The sequence below is a fragment of the Ursus americanus genome, chromosome 4, assembly GCF_024610735.1.
Source record: "Ursus americanus isolate L20-20 chromosome 4, mUrsAme1.1.p, whole genome shotgun sequence".
In the NCBI taxonomy this organism is placed as follows: Eukaryota; Metazoa; Chordata; class Mammalia; order Carnivora; family Ursidae; genus Ursus; species Ursus americanus.
Genome location: NC_142130.1, coordinates 24,572,021 through 24,593,146, shown reverse-complemented (window position 1 = coordinate 24,593,146; position 21,126 = coordinate 24,572,021). Strand labels below are relative to the sequence as shown.

The window sequence follows — 21,126 nt, the reverse complement described above, 5'->3', positions numbered from 1 at the left end:
TATGGCCGAATATAGTGCTTGTTCTGGTTAACGCAGGTGACCTGAGACAACCAGGGTCCCCTCTCTAGGCCTTGGTTCACTAATCTCAAGCAAAGCACACTGAGGCCCCATAACCTCTCATCTGAGACAGTAAAATGAAGAGGCATGCGATGTCAATAAATTGTTAACTCGCTAAATGGATTAGTGACTTCCAACAAGATATTTAATGCAAGAGGGAAAGAATCCCCTATAATTAAACATCAAAACCTGAGCCTGGGATATGAGAAGGGGCAGAGGATGTTAATCCCAAGTGAGAGCACTGAATTGCAGGGTGTCTACTCCCCAGGGGCTTCTGAACATTACGGAAGCTGACGGTTATAGGGGCTTAGGGGTCATCCATCCCACTTAAAGGGCAGAAAAATAAATAGATGCCTAGAAATATCTGTCTGTTCCCAAAGCTCTCAAGCACCATGGATTTAATGCCAACAGGGGAAAAAAAGCCGTGGAAATTGCCTTTTCCAATAATCTCCTTTTAGAGGTAAAGAAATAATGAGGAATAAAGAATCTTACTCAAGATAACAAAACAATTAAGAAGCAGATAGAATACCCAAGGATATTCTAACTCATTTCTCCATCTGAAAATCCTCACATCACGTCACACTATTTTATGGTATCTGTCAAGACATAAAACGGAAAACCAACTATACAGTTCAACAATTACCATCACGAAACAGAAATCTTGGAGCACCTAGGTGGCTTAAGTCAGTTGAGCAACCAACTCTTGATTTCAGCTCGGGTCATGACCTCAGGGTCATGAGATCAAGCCCATGTCAGGCTCCATGCTCCGCAAGGAGTCTGCTTGAGATTCTCTCTCTCCCTCTGCCCCTCTCCTCACACCTTCTCACTCTATCAGTCTCTCTCAAGTAAATAAATAAAAAGGGAAATAGAAATCTTTTTCTTTTCCTGACATATTAAAATTTCATAAGTAAAGGGCAAAGGGTAAGGGTAACACGATATATTTGCCATTATTTGTTTTTTTTTAAAGCAGGGCACACCCAAAAGCAACGTTATTTTGACATACAAAAAATGTAGAGAAGGAAACACGGTTTTTTATTTGATTATTAAGTTAATTCTGCAGCCTTCACTGTATGGGTGGCATTATTATACAAGCTGGCTCCCAGGAGGAGGTGAAAGGCGGTAGGAGAGCAAAGTCAGTGGGATGAAATTATGAGAAAACACCAGCCCTGCCCACAAACTGTTGAAAATCACATGAGGCAGAATTATGCAAACAATTTACACTAATTCAAGCCTTGAAGGATGAATGTAAAGAATAAGAAAAAAATTGACACCAGACCAAGAATGAGACCCATCGTCACTAGCACAGCCAGCCCAGGGGACCCAGTGTGACAGGGAGGACACGAGGAAGAGCCGGCACCTACCGACCCCCCACGGTGCTCCATCAGAGACCCACAAATGCTCTATCTACAACCTCTGTCAACCCGTGACCAAGCAACACGATTTATTTCTACATGCGCTGTCCCTGCTCCGGACCCCTGGCTACCTCTCCTCATGCAATTCGACGAACAGCAGTTGACTACGTGCTGTGCTCCAAGCCCTGGACTGGGCACCCTGTGGACGAAAAGAAACTCATCAGGCACAGTCCGTACCCTCAAAAACATTGACAACCTGGTGAGGAAACCCAGGATCACCATCCAGCGCTCATTCATTTAACTGACATTTATTGAAAATTTACTATATCTGGGTGCCAAGGGACACGCCGAGGCTTTAGAAACTCGCAGGACACGGCTGACTTCACAGACCGGGGCGGAAGACCAACACGTAATACCGAATAAGCAGCATGCGGTGATGTCAGGTCTAAAGTGAGGAGTGCGCACCTGGAGCTGTGAGAGGAAGTGGCTCGGAGGAGATGGCTGGGTTATCAGAAAGGCATGGAAAGGAGCACTCTACAAGTAATAAGTATACTTCTGACTCAGATACAAGGTCAGAGGAAATAGGCATCCGATAGAAACACGTGCGACACACCGTGAAAGGGCCCCTGGGACTCTTCTGAGCAAAGCCTGAGCTTGAGGGCAGCCTAGAATGTCTTCTCATCCCATTGATAACTCACAGACCAACGAGCCAATCGGACCTGGAGAAACGTCAAGGAGGTCACAGACGGGTAGGAGCAAAAGTAGGACTGACACCCAGAGCTCCACACGACAAGACGGTGCTTCTTCCCCAAGCCCACCCTGGTCCTCTGGGTCTCTGAAGGCGCTGGCCACGCGCAGCCATGCCACCTTGCCCTCCAAGGCAGTGGACTGAGGAACCACCTCACCAGGTGGCTTGGATCGTGGACAAAGGGTTCCTACCACGGCCAAGCGGACTTTTCATTCTCGTTGTCTTGGGGAGGCATGTTTGCTTTTAAGCACTCCCAAATGAAAAGCCATCCCCAGCCTTCCTACGGCCGTGTATGAGAAGATGTGGACCCGAATTCAGATTAGTGTCTGAATGAACATTCTAAGAACCTCCTTCTTCGATAGTGGGGAAACTGAGGCGCACTCATACCACAGGTCAGAGAGCACCTGGAAGAAAGATCTAGCACATCTTACTAAATGCCCCCAGCTTGGTGGCCCACGAGCTCATTCTCAAAGTCCACATTTTCTGTCCCCTCACGAGTGATAGGCCATCAGAGGGAAAGCGTGCTGCCAAAAGGAGACATTAATTAACCATATATTGCACAGACAGATTCTAAGAAATTTAGAAATAAAGAAAAAGAAACCATTTCAAAGTCTTCTCTCAAACTTCTCAAAGGTCCTTCCTGGCGCCTATCCTCTGCCTTGTCCCCCAAGGCCTTTGAGGTTTGCTCTCTCATTCAACCACCCCAGCTCCCACCATTCTATCAGTATCCACAGCAAAGGTGGGAGAGGACTGCCAATTTCTTGTGAATCCTGAAGATTTCCTTTATGAGTCATGGAAAACTGAAATAACTTGGGGGGGGGGGATGACTTGAGAAAGAAACACAGTTTTAAATCAGTTCCCACTAATTTGTTCCTCTGTGTGGTAGAACTCCTGAGCACAGGAAAAATTAAGTTTCTAGAGCTGACGCAAAAACGGGAGTTTTTGTTAGGTTGTGTCAATTGTCACCGTGGCATTTCTTATTAGAATTTTTCTTACTGTCATTTTTTTGTTAAATTAATTATAGTTTGATCAGTGTAGGAGCTATTTTGAATCCATGGGACTTTCCTCACCAGATTGTTTTGGCATTTTAAAGTCACTCACATTCAGGGCCTAAACAATATGGCAAGTATCTCCTTTTTTTCTCTCCTTTATACTCAAATTCTAAACAAAAGAACCATCTGTTCTCTCTTTAAAAACATCAGTCCTTGTTTTCATTTTTCCGTTAATAATAATGCCTCAAACCTATATCATGTCTTTCTGCAACTTGCCTATTAAAGCACTTTGTCGATACTGTCTCATTCATCGTCAACATCACCCCCTATAAACTGGGGAGAAAGGGGAAACGTTTACCAATTCTCCGTTAAACAAGTGATTTTCGGATATTTGATGAATCGTGAACAGACGATGGCATGTTAGCCTCAGAAGGGACCTTGGGGACATCATCTAATCCAGTTCTGGCCCTTTGATATGTAAAAGGGAGACCCAAAAGAAGAAGTCACTGCACCTCTATTTGTGTCCTTAGCTCCCTACCCCCGACAGAAAGCAGTGAAGGTAAGAACCGTGTCTTACCCATTTTTGTATCTCTGGTACCTGATGTGTAAAAAGTGCTCATTTAAATATTTGTTGAGTAAATGAGAATGTTTGTGAATAGTTCCACAGGTGGCTGGGGCAGGGCTGGGGTCAGAGTTCAGCAATCCCATCCTCTCATTAAGTGTGTTAGTCTTAATAATAGCACATAGATCCGAATGCAACAAGAATCGAGTAAAGACGCTGCCAACTCGGGGTTGGGGGAGGGGCGGAACAAGAACCAGGCCTGTGTCTACAAGTTGGACAAATCCAGTAGGAATCACCAAAGTGTGGCCAGCGGCGACGCTGAAACTTAACCCATGTTGGGGATGACTGTCTACCAGCCCGGCACTCTGTATGTGCTCCATGTATTTAGGGATTTGGTGGAGCTATTTCTTCAATCTTACCCAACTGGACGAAATGAGGCGTCTTAATGCCAGAGTACAGCATGTCTCCATACACCCAGGAGCCCAATAAGAGCATCCTCTACCCTGCGATTTGCCCTCATCACTCACTGTAATTCGAGAGCACCCAGAGTCTCGGGATCATGAAATCCAGCAGCCCAGAGTTTTCCAATGAGCAGAGAGGTCACTGAAATAAAAGCTTTTTTCCATGTGCCTAGCTGGAAATCAGCAACTCATTTGGCATGTTTGTCTTATTTTCAGAATGCCCTCTTCCCCACTGCTACTCCTCGAAGCTAAAGTAAAAATAAATTATTTCTTGGGGCGCCTGGGTGGCACAGCGGTTAAGCGTCTGCCTTCGGCTCAGGGCGTGATCCCGGCGTTATGGGATCGAGCCCCACATCAGGCTCCTCCGCTGGGAGCCTGCTTCTTCCTCTCCCACTCCCCCTGCTTGTGTTCCCTCTCTCGCTGGCTGTCTCTATCTCTGTCGAATAAATAAAAATAAAATCTTTAAAAAAAAATAAAATAAATTATTTCTTTAAAAGCGAGTTAAATGTGGGATTCTGCCATCAGAGTTGCTTCTATAGTAGTAGTTCTAACGCAGTCAATAACTCCCTAAAGATTCCTCAAAAATCGTTTGTCCATGTAGATAAGAAAGCTGGAGGTCCGAGGAGAAGAGGATAAAACATTTTTTTAAGTCAAAGAAAAAAGAACTCAAAGAAAAAAGAACTCAGAGCTAAAGCAAATTCAAGTATATGACAATGTGGTCTCACATAAAAGGAATTAGTTTCAGAGAGGAACAAGAACCAAATTAGTTACAAAACACAAAGAAATCAACATAAAGAAACCTTCAGACAATTCTGAGGATTTCTTTTCCCAAAGGGGGAGGTGCGAAAGGGTTGGTAGAGGAGAAGAGAGAAACGGGGGAGTAAGTCGAGAGACACAAACCCTAACACGCTGTGTCTGACACGGGCACGGAGGCTGCCGCTGGTGTCTGGGACTGTCCAGCTCGCTGTGGGGACGGCACGGACGGCACGGACTTCCCGGCGAACAGAGGCGCACAGCTACCCCTGCACGGACAGCGGGCACAGCAGCTTCAATGCGTGCTACGTCGACAGTCCTTTCCTTGCTCACCACCCTCTGCTCCTAGAGGCCTTCGGTGTCCAGGCTGTCCCCAGGGCCATTTATCATTCTCGCAGCCACTACACACAACGTGAACCCTCTCTCAGGACGTTCCTGACAAAGGTTTCCTTTTTCATACAGACAAACCTTCCTGCTCTCAGGCCGCCACCACAAATACCACCTTGGCCTCTGCATCCATACCCCAGAAACCCAGCATCCTAATGTTTCACAGTGAAAAGAGAAAGGGATGGGGCACCTGGGTGGCGCAGTCTGTTAAGCAACTGACTCTCGATTTCGGCTCAGGTCATGACCTCAGGGTCGTGAGATCAAGCCCCGCGTCCAGCTCCACACTCAGCGCTCCCTTTCTCTCTGCCCCTCCCACTCATGCTCACGCTCTCTCCCTCTTTCTCTTGAATAAATAAATCTTTTTTAAAAAAATTAAAAATAAATAAATAAATAAATAAATAAATAAATAAATAGAAGTGAAAGGGTCCTACATTTAAGAATATATAAAAGATCCATAAAATGTTACTTAACTGGTCTTGATCTCCAACCTTAACTTTATCAGAGGCTCATTGTAAGTCTGTCATTGGGGAGGTCAGTGAACTAAGCATCCATCCGATGTCTGATTAGGTATCCGTGAGGTCTGCAAGAACAGAGAAGGCCTGCATTTGGAGCCCTTGCAGCCCCGTGACATTCTCCTCCTGCCAAAACCGTATCTCAAGAAAGAAGCCCAAAGCACGCAGACGGTCCATCTCACAGGAGCAGCCCCACTGGCTAATAGTAAATACGATTTGATAGTAATGACTGGTACTTCTCCAAATAAAAGTTTCTATCAAAGGATGCCGCTGCTTTGATATTCTAAGTACTCAATTAAAGTTGAATGATTTGGGGCAAGGCTCTCAACCACTCTGGACATCAGCTTCCTTTTCTACAAAATAAAGCAGTCAAATTCGGTAAGCTTTAGCCTTCCTTCTGGCTCAAAAATTCTGTGCCTAATGATGAAGTTCCTACTGCCAAACGGTCTGTCCTCTCCCTCCGACTACGCCCATCTGCACCCCAGGCTCTCATGCATGGCGCACACACGTATACACATACTCGTACACAGTCCACAGCTTTGTCAGGCAAGCTGTAAGCAGTTCCCACCCACATTCCCCACCGCTGCTTCTCTGCTCAAGACTTGATACCAAAAGGATTTTTGAGTTAGGTTATGAGAGGGAAGCGAGACACGTAGACACCATTTACACACAGACCTCACCTTGAGATGTCATCTTCTGTGGGTTCCAACAGTGTCTTCATCAGCCCAGGCCCCAGAGGTAGCCATCTGCCAGAGCTCCAGCTGCGCACATCCAATCTCTACCTCTCACTCTCTGAGACCTTAACTAAGTCATTTTACCTCTCCAGGCCTCAGTTTCCCTGAGTTTGCCAAAGTATCTAAGGATTCAGACATCCTACTCTAGAGCTCGGAAATGTCATTGTAAATCAAAGCAAACACCCACCAACTCCTCTATCTGGTATTGCTGTTGACCTACAGGCTCTCCGATAAATGGAAGTGACTTTTTGCATGATCTTGCACAACAAATAATAATAGCACATCGATAGGGGCAAATACTTCTACTCTGTGCTTGTTTATTTGTTTATTTCCAGGCTAAAGAAGTTGCAGGCACCACCTGCCATGGCCTTTGGAGATTCCACGATGCCCTTTTTTTAAACAATGGTCCAGAAGTTCAGAAACTAAAAAAGTGAGAGTGGAAACCACACGGTAAAAATATGGAGCCTTAAATATTGAGAAAATGATTTAGAAAAAATAATACCGCCTCCCTCTTTAAAACCCTTTTTTGTTTAACAATGATGACAGTAATAATGACAGTATATAAAATAATAATATGTGAGCACAGAAAATACTGATTTGCCTAGGATCCCTTTCAGCCGTGTAATCAGCACGCACAGCAAGACTGTAATACTCATGTTTCTATTTGTTGCCCTCAACTGACATGGTTGGTCGTTTGTTTTGTTTTAAATAAAATGAGGAAGCAACAAATATATTAAATCCATCTGCAAAAAACCCACATTTGCATGTGGAAAACAAATAAGTGGGTGCCTGAATGGGTGATTAGGCATGCAATTGCCCATCTGCCCCAGCCTCCCTGCAGGTGCGCCTGCCGCTGGAGCAGAGAGTCAAAAAGGGGAGTCCTCCGCCAGGGAAACCAGGACCCTTCGCATCTGGACTTGTCCTGAGCTGTGCACTGCTAAGCTCCCAGCTCCACCTACAGCCCCTGCATCCTAAAGCTGAAAAGCAGAAATACCTTTTGTCATCCTTTTGTTAGACTTCTGTGGATTCTCTACGTCACAAAGGCATTTTTTTTTCTGGGAATCTCCCATAGGTGCTTATTAGCAAGTATTTGTTGTTGCAATGGTTTTCATGAGCATGGGTGAGCGCCTCTCCTATATTGTTCCGCTCAGGCACTCCACTCCAGCCCACCGGCCTCCTCACTTTTCTAGAGTGTACCAAGCAGGCTTCAGCCTCAGGGCCTTTGCAATTGCTTTCTCTCAGCCTGAAACATTCTTCTCCTCTTGGCTTCAGCTTACTGCTTCACTTCATTCAAGTCCCCACTCATGTGGACCCTTATCAGGAAGAACTTCTCAGACCAATGAATTTAAATCTGTGTCTTCCCCAATCCCTGTGCCCTTAACCTGTCTTATTTTTCTTCTGAATATAGATTACAACCGAAATATTATATATTTATGCGTTAATTTGTATATGGTCTGTCTCCATCAAATAGAAGGTTTGTTCTAGGTTGATTTTGTTCACAGGACCTGGAATAGTGCCTAGGACACAGCAGTGCTCAATAGTTGTTAAGTTAATGAGCCATCATTATTATTTGCAAACCACTGCCCTAAGCACCATAGGTCCTCTTATGGAATAAGAGGATTCATGCTCTTAAGAAGCTTCTATAATCCAGCAAAGAAGGAAGACTGAAAGTCTACTTATATAGCAGAGCTAAGTGATGCGAATATTCCACTGAATGTATAAACAAAGCACTCTGATAGAACAGAAAAAGCAAACCACTGACAGTGGGGTAGGGAGGGTTGAGGGAGGGCAACAGTACAGAATTCTCTGGAACTACCTTGAAAAGCAGAGAAGTTATTCTCAAAAAATACACTCAGTACAAAAAAATACTAAGACATCCTCAGTTAGCCTGCTTTCCTTCATCAATAATGCTAAGTGAAACAAAAGATTGCCCAAGATAAGTCAGCATTTATGTGTGCCAAGACCATGGAGAAGGGAAGAATCACTTTCCTCCATAAAGTCTTCATTTTAAAATGGAATTATTTAAATGCACATAAAACGTGCCTTCAGAAAATTCCAGACTTTCAGGACAGGGAGGACCTTAATGGGTTCCAGTCCAACCTTATCCCATCAGTCTCAGCCTTCACTTACATACCTACATAGTGAAGTCATAACGCCTCAAAATGGCACATCGCACTGCTGGTCTACCCATAATATTAAGTCCTTCTTCAAATGTCTTTCTGTTGCTTCCACCCCCTGCTTGCAAAACTCTTTCTGAGGTCACAAAGAGTGAGTTCGTGTCCCCTTCCATGGCAGAGTTCCACTCTACTCCCTCCTCCTCCATCCCCTCTCTTCTCCCCACTAACCACTTCCAGTTCCTTCTTTCATCCCTCAAAAGGCTCTGTTTCCAAGCTCATCAGCCGTCCTAAACTTCCCTCTTCCTTTCCCTCCTTTATCTCTATCACTGTTCCAGGACCTTTTTTTGTTTGGAGCTGACCTAGAGTCCAAGCACTGTAGCATTCTGCTGAGAGCTAAGCATTTTGTCTGGGATCAGCGAGAGGATCCAAAAGATTCCATGGGTTAACTCTTTCAGCCCTGGCCCAAGAAGACCCTGGCAAAGTTACCTAACTTTCTGACTTTGACCTTAAAATGCCATATCTGACATATATAAGAACTGTATAGGCATGACAACTCTTTGGAAGTAAAGAAGACAAAGAGGTGAAAGGCATCTCCTGGCCCTACCCTATCTCAAGGACATACAGATTTGGGGGAGTCTTGTGCCTCCAATAAACCACGGCCCCTCTAGTCATATGTATCTCAGCTTCTCAACTCCCACAGCCAGCCCGCATGAATACATGTGAGATTAGAACATACATTTTTAACCATCTCTAAACCTGACATTGGATTCTAGCCACTACTAACTGTGTGACCTTGGGCAAGACACTTCAAGTCACCATATCAAAGCATCCCAGAAGGTAAAAGAGAAAGAGATCTCTAAATCACCTAGTCCAAAAATTGCCAAGAGACCTCTTGTACGCCTCCACCCTCCCTTCCCCAACCACAGCCATAGCAGATATTGCTGCACGATCGTGGACTCTCCTACTCTGTCAGGATACAGCTTCAGAATCCTTCTCAACACACATCATCTCAAGGAGCCACTACCAATACTCCCACATGGCCACATAAAACGAACTGCACACCACTCACTCTTCAGAGGAGGAAAACTGACACTCAGAGTCAGGCCATGACCTCCCCATGACCGTGTCGAGGGCCGAACCAGAGCTACGGAGGCCCCTTCCCCACTCCCCTAAGTCACTTCTCCCCTTCTAACTTTGATACGCTGCGAATGTACCTTGACACGGGGATGGGGAGGCTTGCCACTGCATGGAGGTCTATAAGACAGAGAAAGGGTTTCTAAGTAGGGGACAGAAGCTTCAGAGGAGGCTTGGAGGAAGAGGTGCATGTGAGCTGGCCTGAAGAAGTCTGCCATCTGTAGGAACCAGTGCAGTGTATCTGACTTTAGCAGAAGAAAACTCAAGATCGTGGAGGCAATAACAGTGGTAGCAACAGCACAAGCAACAGAAGGGTGAGGCCTGCTGTGCTCTGACAGGAGGCTACAGGCAGCTGGGCAGAGCAGTAGCCATAACGGAAGCCATGGCGGCCGTGGGGAGAAGAGCAAAGAAGATGACAAGACAAGATTAGAAGAGCAAACCAGAGTCTGTGTGGTGTTCCCAAAGCTGGTGTTTTTTTTTTTTTTTAATTGACTTAAAGGCCTTAAGACTCATAAATGGGAAAAGAAGATAAGGAAGGAGTGGGAGGAAAGGAAAGAATCTCTCTTCATTCTCAATGGGAAAAAAAAAAAAAAAAAGCCTTGCTATAAAATGTATTACAGGAACACTTTCATTATGTAAAAGCCTATTTTGTTTTCATGTCATTCTTAGATTACATCATAGAGTGGCTGCAGCCGTCTCGTACCATATTATAAATAAATCACTAGCTTCATCATAGAACGAGCCAGGGCCCTAGATTTAAAAGGGAAATATTAGATCATTTTTAATAACTGATATAACTCAAGCCAGTCGCCATTGAAGCAGGGTAAGATGATATCATCCTACAGAAGTCCGAAGAGGAACCAAAGAGGGTCAGTGCTGGGCAGGCCCGGAGAAGCTTCCACGTAAAAGGAAGAGGAGGCTGAAGTCAGCTGAGTGGAGCTCATCGTCTGGACCAGACAAGCTGGTCATGAAAAGCAACACTGCCTTTTCAAGTACTGGTGCCCCCAAGGCCTTGCTCGTGAAACACAGGGTGTGAGTATTTTGTGCTCAGAGCTACTATATTCCCAAATACCAGAAAATATGAGCAAATTATGATGTCTGTATTTATGTCTTGGGAGTCATTGAGCAAAATTATAAACGTGAAGGTTTTTACTTATTCTGGGACCACACATGCAAATGCTGAGGGTCTGGTCCAAGCCAAGGGGACAGTACAAAGGGGGGGACATTGAGAAAACGGCCTGACAGAGCGCAGAACTGAGGGTGATTTCCAGCACTTACAAACTATGACGGAGAGCACAGGCCAGTGTTTCATGGGCACCAACTATGTGCTGAGTGCCAGACACAGCAGGCCCTCTGTATACATTATGCTGCTTTGTGAACACAAAAGAGGCAGGGACTATTCGCACCCACTTTCAAATATGGAAACCACTTAAAAAAATGATTACGTGACTTCAGTAAGATCAGACAGCCGATCCTTGAGGGTCTTCCTATTCCAAATTCTGCTCCACCTTGTTGCCTTCAGCCAACTGAAACTACTTCCCGTTATGGACTTTCAGTAAACATTAAATAAGACACAAGAACACTTTGAAAGCGCTATATATATATATATATTTTTTTTGAGAGTCAAAAGGGGCCATGGAGCGGGGGAGTAGTATGAACATTCTGGCCAGGGACAGTCTTACTGACCCAAGCAGCCTTTCCTTCTTTTGCCTGCAGGGCTACTAAGAGCTTGACCACAATTTTAAGTCTTCCATTTCCATTAATTTTTTAGGAATGTTAGGAAGACTCTAAGGGAACCTGCCATCTTCTATAAAATGGACTGCTGGGCTTGGTTTTACAAAAGACAGTTTGGTTGGTGGGGGCGGGAGGAGACGGATGCACTAGAAAAGAACTTTCTGCCAGACGGAAGGTGCTGGCTGAGGTTTTATGTCTGATCCTGTCAGTCCCACAGCAATGTTGTAGATCGGCTCACTGTTCTTAATACAAATGTCATTCCTACTGCAGGAACACGCTGAGCCAAGTAACATTGACTGATGCAACTTTTCAGGACACAGCATGACCCAACAGGAGATGCAGACCCTGAAATTTAACTGAAGGGACAACATGAAGGCTCCAGACTCCAAATTTCAACCTGTTTTCCCCTAACCGGTTTCTGGGACAGGATAGAGGTGGTAAGAAGCAGAGAAAACATGCCGAAAACTGGTATGGACTGACTCTGAAGCAGAGACAGTGAGGAAAGGTGGAGGAGAAGCAGAGTCAAAGAAGCCTCCGGGGGGGCCCTCCAACTCCGGCGGCTCTGTGGCCCGGCAAGGAGTCTGTCCCCTCTCTAGGTCTTGGCATCTCGCCTGCAGAGCGAAGGCTCAAGCAAGAACACCCAAGCACTTCTATGAAAGCAGCTCTGCTAAGGAGGGTGAACATGTAAAGGCGTGGGGGCACAGCGTTCACTGAAAACGTGGGTTCCTCCTCCGAGAAGCCATGCCAAGTTTGCATTCTACGCAGTTAGAGATCAATGCTTCTATTCAGATTTTAAACAGAGTTCTCTCCCAAAGCCTTCAAGTAAGGCTGGTCCACAGAAGTGGTTCCATGTAACTCCTGCTCCCCCATTCGTACCTGCCATGTAACCTAGGGCATCTGTGTAGACGGTCCCTAAGATGGCCCCCTAGAACTCCATCTCCCAGTATTCATGCCCTTGTGCAATCCCTCCCCTTGAGTGTGGGCTGGATCTAGTGACTTGCTTTGAGCCAATAGAATGAGGCAGAGAGAGAAGATGTGCCACTTCCAGGATGAGGTTACAGAAAGCCTGTGGCTTGCGTCTGGGGGATTCTCTCTTGCTCACTTGCTTGGAGGGAAGGCGGCTGCTATGTTGCCAGCTGCCCTATGGCGAGGCCCTCATGGCAAAAAACTGAGGGCCGCCTTCAGCCCACCGTCAGCAAGGAACTGAGGCCCTCAGTCCAACACCTTGCGAGGGCATAAATCCTGCCAGTGATTGCATGAGTGAGCCTGGGCGGGGGGCCTCCGCAGCTGAGCCTGCAGGCTGCCAGACACCTAGACTGCAACCTCGGGAGAGGCCTTGAGCCTCCCATCTAAGCTGCTCCCAAGTCCCAAATCACAGACAGTGTGAGATTATACACGTTCCTTGTCTTAAAGCATTAAGTTTGGGGTTGTTGATGCAGCAATAGATAACAAAGATAGCAGCCATGCAGGAGAGGCCCAGTCCTGGTCTCTACCACCTCCACCGTTTTGCAGGCCTAGGAAGTAGACCATAAGAGATCAGCTACCAGGAACTCTTGGGAGGAACCCTTGCCCTGCCCCCGCAAATGCAGAGAGGCTTTCCCACTTGGTGACACATACCCAGGCATGCTCTGGACACAAAGAGAGGACCACGGAAATAATGTCACTGCAGCTCGATGTCCACATGACACTTTTAGCTGCAACATGTTGACGGGAAATAAACTGGAGATGGAACCACACCTGGAAGGTGAGAGAATCCTTACCTGCCCAGCCATATGGTGCTCTCAGCTACATCTAGCCTCAGAACCTGGCCAGCTCTGGCTCAGGTGATGTGCGCAGGCGTACCCTGTCAGCGCTCTGAGCTTGGCCTATAAGGCTCCATGGCTCACTCGCTGGTTTTGAGATCAGATCCCCTCCTCCTGGAAACCTTCCTCAACATTTCCAAGTCTTCCCAGTCTCCCAACCTTTCCAGTAAGCCCCATGAGATCCAAGGCTATAACTTATCTCCATTTGCAGAAGCACCTACTATGAGGCCTGAAACAGATATGGTGATTAATAAATGGGTGCTGTAAACAATTCCTTCCTTTCCAGTGTGTATTCCTTACATGTATGTCTTTCTCTCCAACTAGACCAAAAGCTTCTCAGGGTCAGGAACTCCGCCTCATTCACTGTGGTGCCCTAAAGACCCTGAGGTTTACTAACTTCCAGACAAACAGTAGATCAGGGCAGAGCACAAGCACACAGCCTGTGATCCAGGGGTAGATATCTGGTAGCAACCTACCAAGGACTCACGGGGCTTCCCACCCATTAGGCATCAGACCCTTCCTACCACACAGGAATCCAAGTAGAAGAACCTGAGAATTCCTCTGACCTTGTAGGGCCCTGCCCAATACAGAACAGAGGTATCTCCACTGTGCTGACATCAGGAAGTATTAGAATATGGAATTAGGGGGAAGGAAACAAGAGAGAGAGAGAGAGCTCCACCTTTGACTTTCATGGATAGCACACATCTCCTACAAGACATCCCTGGGTTACCGAACAGCCACAGAGCCCTAGGTGGCTGGATGGGTTCCTGCTCAGACCCAGCAAGTCCTTTTGTATTTCTGAAGCAATAACATAAAAAGCAATGAAAGCTGGCTCAGCAGATGGTCACACATGCCCAGAAACCACCTGACTGAGTGATTGCGGGGAGCCAAGACATTCACCTCGGGCGGAAGTGACCGTCGCTCTGCTTCCGGCACAGACTAATACCTGATCCTTCTAAGGACCAAAGAGGAAATATTAAAAATGAAAGCCCTTGGCTACCGTCAACAATTGTACTGTAGTATCAACAGAGGAAAATAATTTCCTTCCTGACTCCCACTGGGCCGGTGACGCCTAGAGCAAAAGGTGTGATTATCTAATCAAAGCAAGAGCGGAACAGCTAGACTGTAACTTCTAAGGGATTTCTCAAGCATGGAGACATCTTCAGTCTCCCAATTCTACCTCCTTCCACCCCCTGCCACCTAGAGCAAAATCAAATATGAAAAGTAGTAATAGTACACAATTTCATTTCAATATCAACCATTACCATTACACAAGGTTCCAGATCTAGCTCCTTCCGCAAACTGAGGACAAATTACTGCCCCTCCAGTCCTGGGGATGATGAGGATGCAGGGTTGGGAGGAAGAACATACACTGAGCTTATACCACGTAGCTGACATGGTGCTGGGGACTGCACATTACACTGTCTCGTTTTTCTTTATATTCAAGATGAGTCAGTGAATTAAAGACGACAATAACTGTAATAATCTATCCTGTATGGACCACACTTTACAGTCTGTAAAAACAGGCTGGCATCTATCAACCCATCTGCTCTAAGCAAACATGAGATGCAGGCAGCACAGGAATTATCATTCCTAATTCCCAGATCAGGGAAATGAAGGCAGGGGGATGTTGTTTTTCTGGGGGTGCACATCTACTAACTGGCAGACCTCTGACACCCCCTCCCACTGTACTCAATGCCTTGTTAGGCACTCACAAACTTCTCAGGCCATACTGGCCCGAAAAGACTCATTCCGCCAGTCATTTGTTTCAGTCTCATAGAGCCATGCAAGCAGCCTCATCTGCGCTAGATTTCCTAGAACTCTCCAACAGAGAATGGCAGGTGTCCGATGGAATGTCCCCGGAGAAAGGGACACTCACTACCTTTAGATTCATTCTTTCTATCCACGAAATGCACTGTGCACCTATTATGTGCTAGAGATCCCACCAGACTCGAGATACACTTGTGAATGAGGGATGCTACCCCTCTTCTGACCAGGTTTTATATTCTTAAAGGCCATCATCATGTGTGCCCTGCCGCCTGCCCTCTCCAGTGGCGTCTCTTTCCCATGACAGTTCCTGGTGGGACATCATTTCCAGTCCTCTCAGCCTTCTTACGTAGACAGTAGGGCTGGCTAATGTCCTTCGCAGAGGATGAAGCAAGGACTAAAGTCCCATACTCTAGGGCAGCTCTGTTAGGAAGGTAGAAAGAAAGTCCACAGTCACCCAAATAGCACTAGGCTTCTTGCTGCCTCCTAGAAGCACCCAGCTACCCTTGGAGGGACCACTCTTCTGCACCACGCGGCTGCCATGAGATGTGGGTGGGCCTGTCTTCAGACTCAATTCCAGAGGAGAACCCAGTGCACAGGTCACACGCACAGTCCCATCCTCTTGGCCTCAGTCACTGTGCAGGAATGCACAGCAACCCAGGGCCATGGGGACATGGCAAAAAGTCTTTCCCCTCAGCGGGAAGTGGAGGCCCAGAGCCCGGGATGCAGCAGGCAGCCATCCCCTGACCATGGGGTAGAACTTGCAAGGCTGAAGCCAACACACGGAAAGCAGAGCAAGGAGCACTAACAGAGAACCAGAGCCAAGTCCTGTTCAAATGGGGCCTGAAGCCCGCCTCATCTCTGGACTTGCCGGTTTCCAGCAGGATCCCTCATCCACCGTGTTCTTGAGGACATACTCTTTCGCGTGCAGTCCAAGGCCACACTGGCACTTCAGGAGACATTAAACCACAGTTGGCTCACAATCAGCTTACAGACAACGAAAACTTTTTTTTTAATTTTTTTTATTATATTACGTTAGTCACCATACAGTCCATCCCTGGTTTCTGATGTAAAGTTCGATGACAACGAAAACTTCTAAGTACCTTCTAGCTTCCTCCCGCTTAGGCACTCTCTCCCATTCTTTCATCACACATCATGTTTGTTTGCTTGTTTGTTTGTTTTTAATCCAAGCCAAAGTCTTCAAATTAATCAAAGTTTCACTTTAAACACTGAAAAAAACTCAGGACGTAGAGCAGGTAACAAAGATTCACATTTGATTCCTAAAGTGTATGCTTCGGGCAAAACATTCAAGACCATGTGTGAATTCTGAACAAGAGAAGGTATTGAAAAGTCAAAGCGGTGGTTGCCAGCCCTTTATCTCATGCAGATCGAATGGCACACAGAAGGTCAGTTGTTCTTTTGGGATACAATGATGAAGAAAAGGTGACAAAATGTAACTGTAAACCCTGTCACACTCCTAAATGAAGTTAGATGTTATCAATCACTACAGCACCTGCTCTGTTTTGGAAAACTATACCCTAAACACGGTGAGGCTTATTATTTACGCAGGACACAGCCAGTGCTTGGGGCACACGGGGACTGGCCCTCAGGATGGAGACCACGATCTCAAATTCTAAATGGAAGCTTTTCCCGGAACTCTCCTGTTGCTTTCCTCAGATCTCTGCCCAGCCAAGGGCGGCCCACACCACCATTCTTTTCACCACTCCTATTTGCTAGAACGTGATGTTCTATTCTACCAGCTGAACAGAAGCATTTCAAAACACGAGGGAAAGCTTCCCCTACCTGTTCACCATTCCCCTTTCTGAGTATGGAACAGGATCCCAGTGGAACTCTAGCAGACCCTTTAAGACAAAGGTTCACACCCTTTGCCTGAGCAAATCAAGCCTCCCCTACAACCTCAAAGGATTTTTGTGAAAATGAAATGAGATCACAGAAGAAGCAGCACCTCGCACGGGGGTAAACAAGAATCACTCAACAGTACAACTCTTCTTTCTTTGCAAACGCCTATAACACTGTTCACCGACATTTTCATTTTGGTCTTTCGATTTCAAGAATGCGTCCCTCCACGCCGAGGGAGAAAGAAGGAAGCAATACAATTATTGGCAATCCCAACTCATCACTGCTCCCAATTTTCTTCCAATTTCTCTTCATGCCTCCTTCCAAGAGCTGAGTCCTGCCTCTGCTCTGCCACACATTTTATTAGCACTGTTCTACTTTGTCCATTGCCAACGAAATCAACTCAAGATAAAAAGAGAGAAGGCTGTGGCTCTCCTCTAGTCCGTATTCAACCCCAGCCATTAGTGCCCATGCGTTCAACTGAAACCATGGATATTTAAGCCCATTAAAACACGTGCATTAATTATAAAAGAAAAAAGTCTTCTCTTCTTCTTAGGACTCACCAATTGAGGCAAAATAACTTCCCTCTAATGAGTGCCCAGGAGAACAATGAGAAAAGGCCTCAAATGAGAACTAGGTGACTAGGTTCTGTCTTCAGTTGTATTTCTGTGCCTTGACGTCTCCACCTGTGGAAAATGGGAGAAGGCGGTTGCTTACAAATCTCTAAGATCTTGGGAGCCTGGGTGGCTCAGTCAGGTGAGCGGCCAACTCTTGATTTTGGTTCAGGTCATGATCTCAGGGTCCTCGGATCGAGCTCCACGTAGGGCTCCGTGCTCAGCGTGGAGTCGGCTTCAGGATTCTCTCCCTCTCCCTCTGCCCCTCCCCAACCCCTCTCTCTAAAAATAAATAAATAAATCATTAAAAAAAAAAAGGCACAACAAACTCTAGGATCTTGCCAGCTTTAGAACTTTCCAGCTTTATGAACTCACGGACTAGGCCATACCAGGAATGATGCCAGGCTTGAAGCCTACAAATTTGGTGGCTTCCCTCTATACCCGCTAAGCCCCCAGTCAGCTCCTGGCCCTGCTATTCCTCCAATTTGTCACAGAATCATTGAAAGGAGATTGCAGGCACCCCAGCCCTCCTGAGAAAACAGCTTCATCATCATCACAGAGGGGAAAGAGATCAATAGTTAGATATTCACACGTTAGCCAAGAAAAAATTCATAGCAAAATCTGAACAACAAATAAAAATAGACCCCCCCAAAATAAATAAATAAATAAATAAATATATATACGTATATATATATATATATATATATATATATATACATATATATATATATATATATATAAAAGTTTGGAGACAAATTTCTAACTGTGGGACTGAGTGACCTTTCTGAACCTTAGTTTCCTTGTCTGAAAAAAGCACAGCCAGTGAGCAGCAGAGAGCTGGACAATCTTGACACTTCCAGGTAAGTCCTCATTACAGGTTTTACTTCATTAAGACCCGTTACTATTTTGCTAAGGATTATGCAGTACATTTCCAACAGATGAGTATTCCAAGACAGTGGCTGTTACAACATGCGTGCTTTGTCTATGCAGAAGGAACCCACATACCTGAAAAACCACTACTCCCATTTTCATTGTTGTCATTTTAAACATTATTCAACCAACCATGAAATTGATTTGTGTATCTTATCTCATTCAGTCCTCAAACACTCAGATCCGCTCAAAGCTGGGAGGAACCTTAAAAATGACCCGCCTGAACTGTTCCAGCTGACAGGGGGAGAAGCTGGGGCCACAGCAGGGAGGTGGCCACTCCAGGAGCCACACTTAGTGGCAGACAGTCCCAGGCTCCGGTCTAGGGCTTGCTCCCTGGACCCAAGGAGAGCCACCTTGACAGAGGAGAACACCAAAACTCACTGGGCAGAGGGACTTGCCCTTGGCCACACAATCAGCTTTGGAGCAAAACCAGGACTTCCACAACCAAGTCTCTGAACGCCTGCAGGAATAGCCTGACGGCAAAAAGAAATTAAGTCAGGAAAATGGCCCATAATCAAGATGAGCCCAGCAAAGCAATGAGACCTAGTGGTCTTTAAGAACATTAGAATTCTCAATGCCATTCCACTGACATGAGAAAGGCATCATTCCACACTTGCTGAGGAATGGAGCATGCAGAGACCAACACCAGACCTGTGGACAGTACAATCTCATAAGGCACAGCTCCCCCGCAAGCCCCAAGAAACCGAAGTTTCTCTTTGCAGAGGGAGATGGAAATCGGAACGGCTTCTCCAACAGCAGTAAAGGGCATCAGACTTGCTAGATCTCTGAACTGGAAGGTGAGGCTCTCCACCTTGGCCCGAGGGCAATCTCTCTCACACCTGGCGGCTCCCTCCACACAGGAATGACAGTGGTCTCCTCTCCCAGGGGTGGACTTCTCTCTTATTTTTTTTTCTTCTTTTCCATAAAGAGAACAAGGAGCTTTGCTAAAGAACCACTGTGAAATGACTGAAGTTCCCATGCAAACAAACCATTAGCAGAGTTCAAATGCAATTTAAATTACCAGTTGTTAAAGTGCTCCTCAATTTCGTGGTAAGTTTCCAAGGAGAATTACATGCTATATACTATTTAATTGGTTGTTTTCTATTTTTTAACATCCATTTATCCCCCCCACCCTGATATTTCAGAAGTGTCTATAAAACCTTCCCTTTGAAAAATTACACATTGTTGAACAGATTAAATCTAAAGATTGGAAAGTATCAGAGAAACAGCTGCAGGATTATGCAGCTCAGCAGAAATTGATGGTTCTGACACCACAAAACATGCAGAATTTTAAAATCTTAGGAGTCACCTCAAAATGCCCTCAGCTCTTTCCAGGTGAAGACATTGGGGTCGTGACAGGAAAAGGAGGGCTTGGCTCAAAGTCCCCTGACTGGTCAGTGACAGACTCAGGATGACAGCCATGACTCCTAATCCCCTCCCGGTGCTGCCTCTTCTCACTGCCCCATGTTTGGAGATGATGGGAAATACTCAATGAATTTTATTTTCCCCCTGTAATTGTTTCCACTTTAATTTAAATTCAATTAGCCAACATACAGTACATCATCAGTTTCGTATGTAGCGTTCAACACTTTATCCGTCGTGAAAAACACCCAAGTGCTCATCACGTCACGTGCCCTCCTTAATGCCCGTCACCCAGCTACCCCATCCCTCCCCCACCTCCCCTCCAGCAACCCTGAGTTTGTTTCCACCTGCAGTTTTTCAAAAGGAAACATGAAGTCCTCTTCAAATACACTCCTGACCTCAAAACCAGAGACAGGCAAGGGCGACTCTCTCTCCGAACGGGAGAACAAGAACAGGCTGATGAATGAGTAGTCAAAGGAGCTCAAAATGAGCAGATTCTTGGCAGGAACAGGAAAGACACTCTTGCAGATCAATTAAACAAGTTATGGGACATCCACACTGCCGATTTCCAGTGCTCTATCTGGTCCGGAACCAGGGCCGCTCCCGCAGAGAGAGGATAAACGGTCCACAAAGCAAAGGCAGGCCTCGTCACGTCTGGAAGGGGAAAGGAATTCTAGAGGCCACTATGAGTACCGGAAGAAGCTGAATGCTTGGATACAGGATTCGTGTACATTATTTAACGTCCCTGAGCTCAAGCTTCCCTGTCTGCAAAACAGCACTAATCCCACCTACCCATCGGGGTCTAAGTAATCCTGCCCTGGGTTCCAATTCCAGCACGCACAGCACAGAGCCCGCACGCAGCACACATTAATGGCCAGCCCCTTGTCTTCCAAGGCTTCCATATTTTCTCAAAGCTTATGATTCTGTGGCTCTAATTTATGTGGACTACAACGGAGTCTTATAAGCTGTGTATGTTCCCTAAGTATGCTACATGAAAATTCACTTGTCATTGAAAAAATAAAACATGTGTGCAAACTTACATATCCAAACATTTTCCTTCAAAAGCAAACTTTTGAAATGGCCTTCGGTAAGACCTAAAATACAGAGAACTAACTGATAGTTGTCAGAGGGGAGGGGGTGGGGGGATAAGCAACAATGGGCAAAAGGGAAGAGAAGTATAGTAGAAGTATAGGCTTCCAGTAACGGAACGAATAAGTCAGAATAAAAGGCACAGCATAGGGAACATCGTTA

General features: G+C 45.9%; 1 protein-coding gene across 23 annotated transcripts in view; it reads right to left on the bottom strand.

Annotated features, from left to right (window-relative positions):
• LPP (LIM domain containing preferred translocation partner in lipoma) overlaps nucleotides 1–21,126 on the bottom strand; it is a 639,448-nt gene that overhangs the window by 558,795 nt on the left and 59,527 nt on the right. For 3 of the 23 annotated variants that reach the window (XM_045811268.2, XM_045811266.2, XM_087861499.1), the window contains exon 3: nucleotides 17,533–17,655. The exons of the other annotated variants lie outside the window; for them this stretch is intronic. The gene's annotated coding sequence lies outside the window, so the exon portion shown is untranslated. The remainder of the gene's footprint in view (nucleotides 1–17,532; nucleotides 17,656–21,126) is intronic. 23 annotated transcript variants of the gene reach the window in all.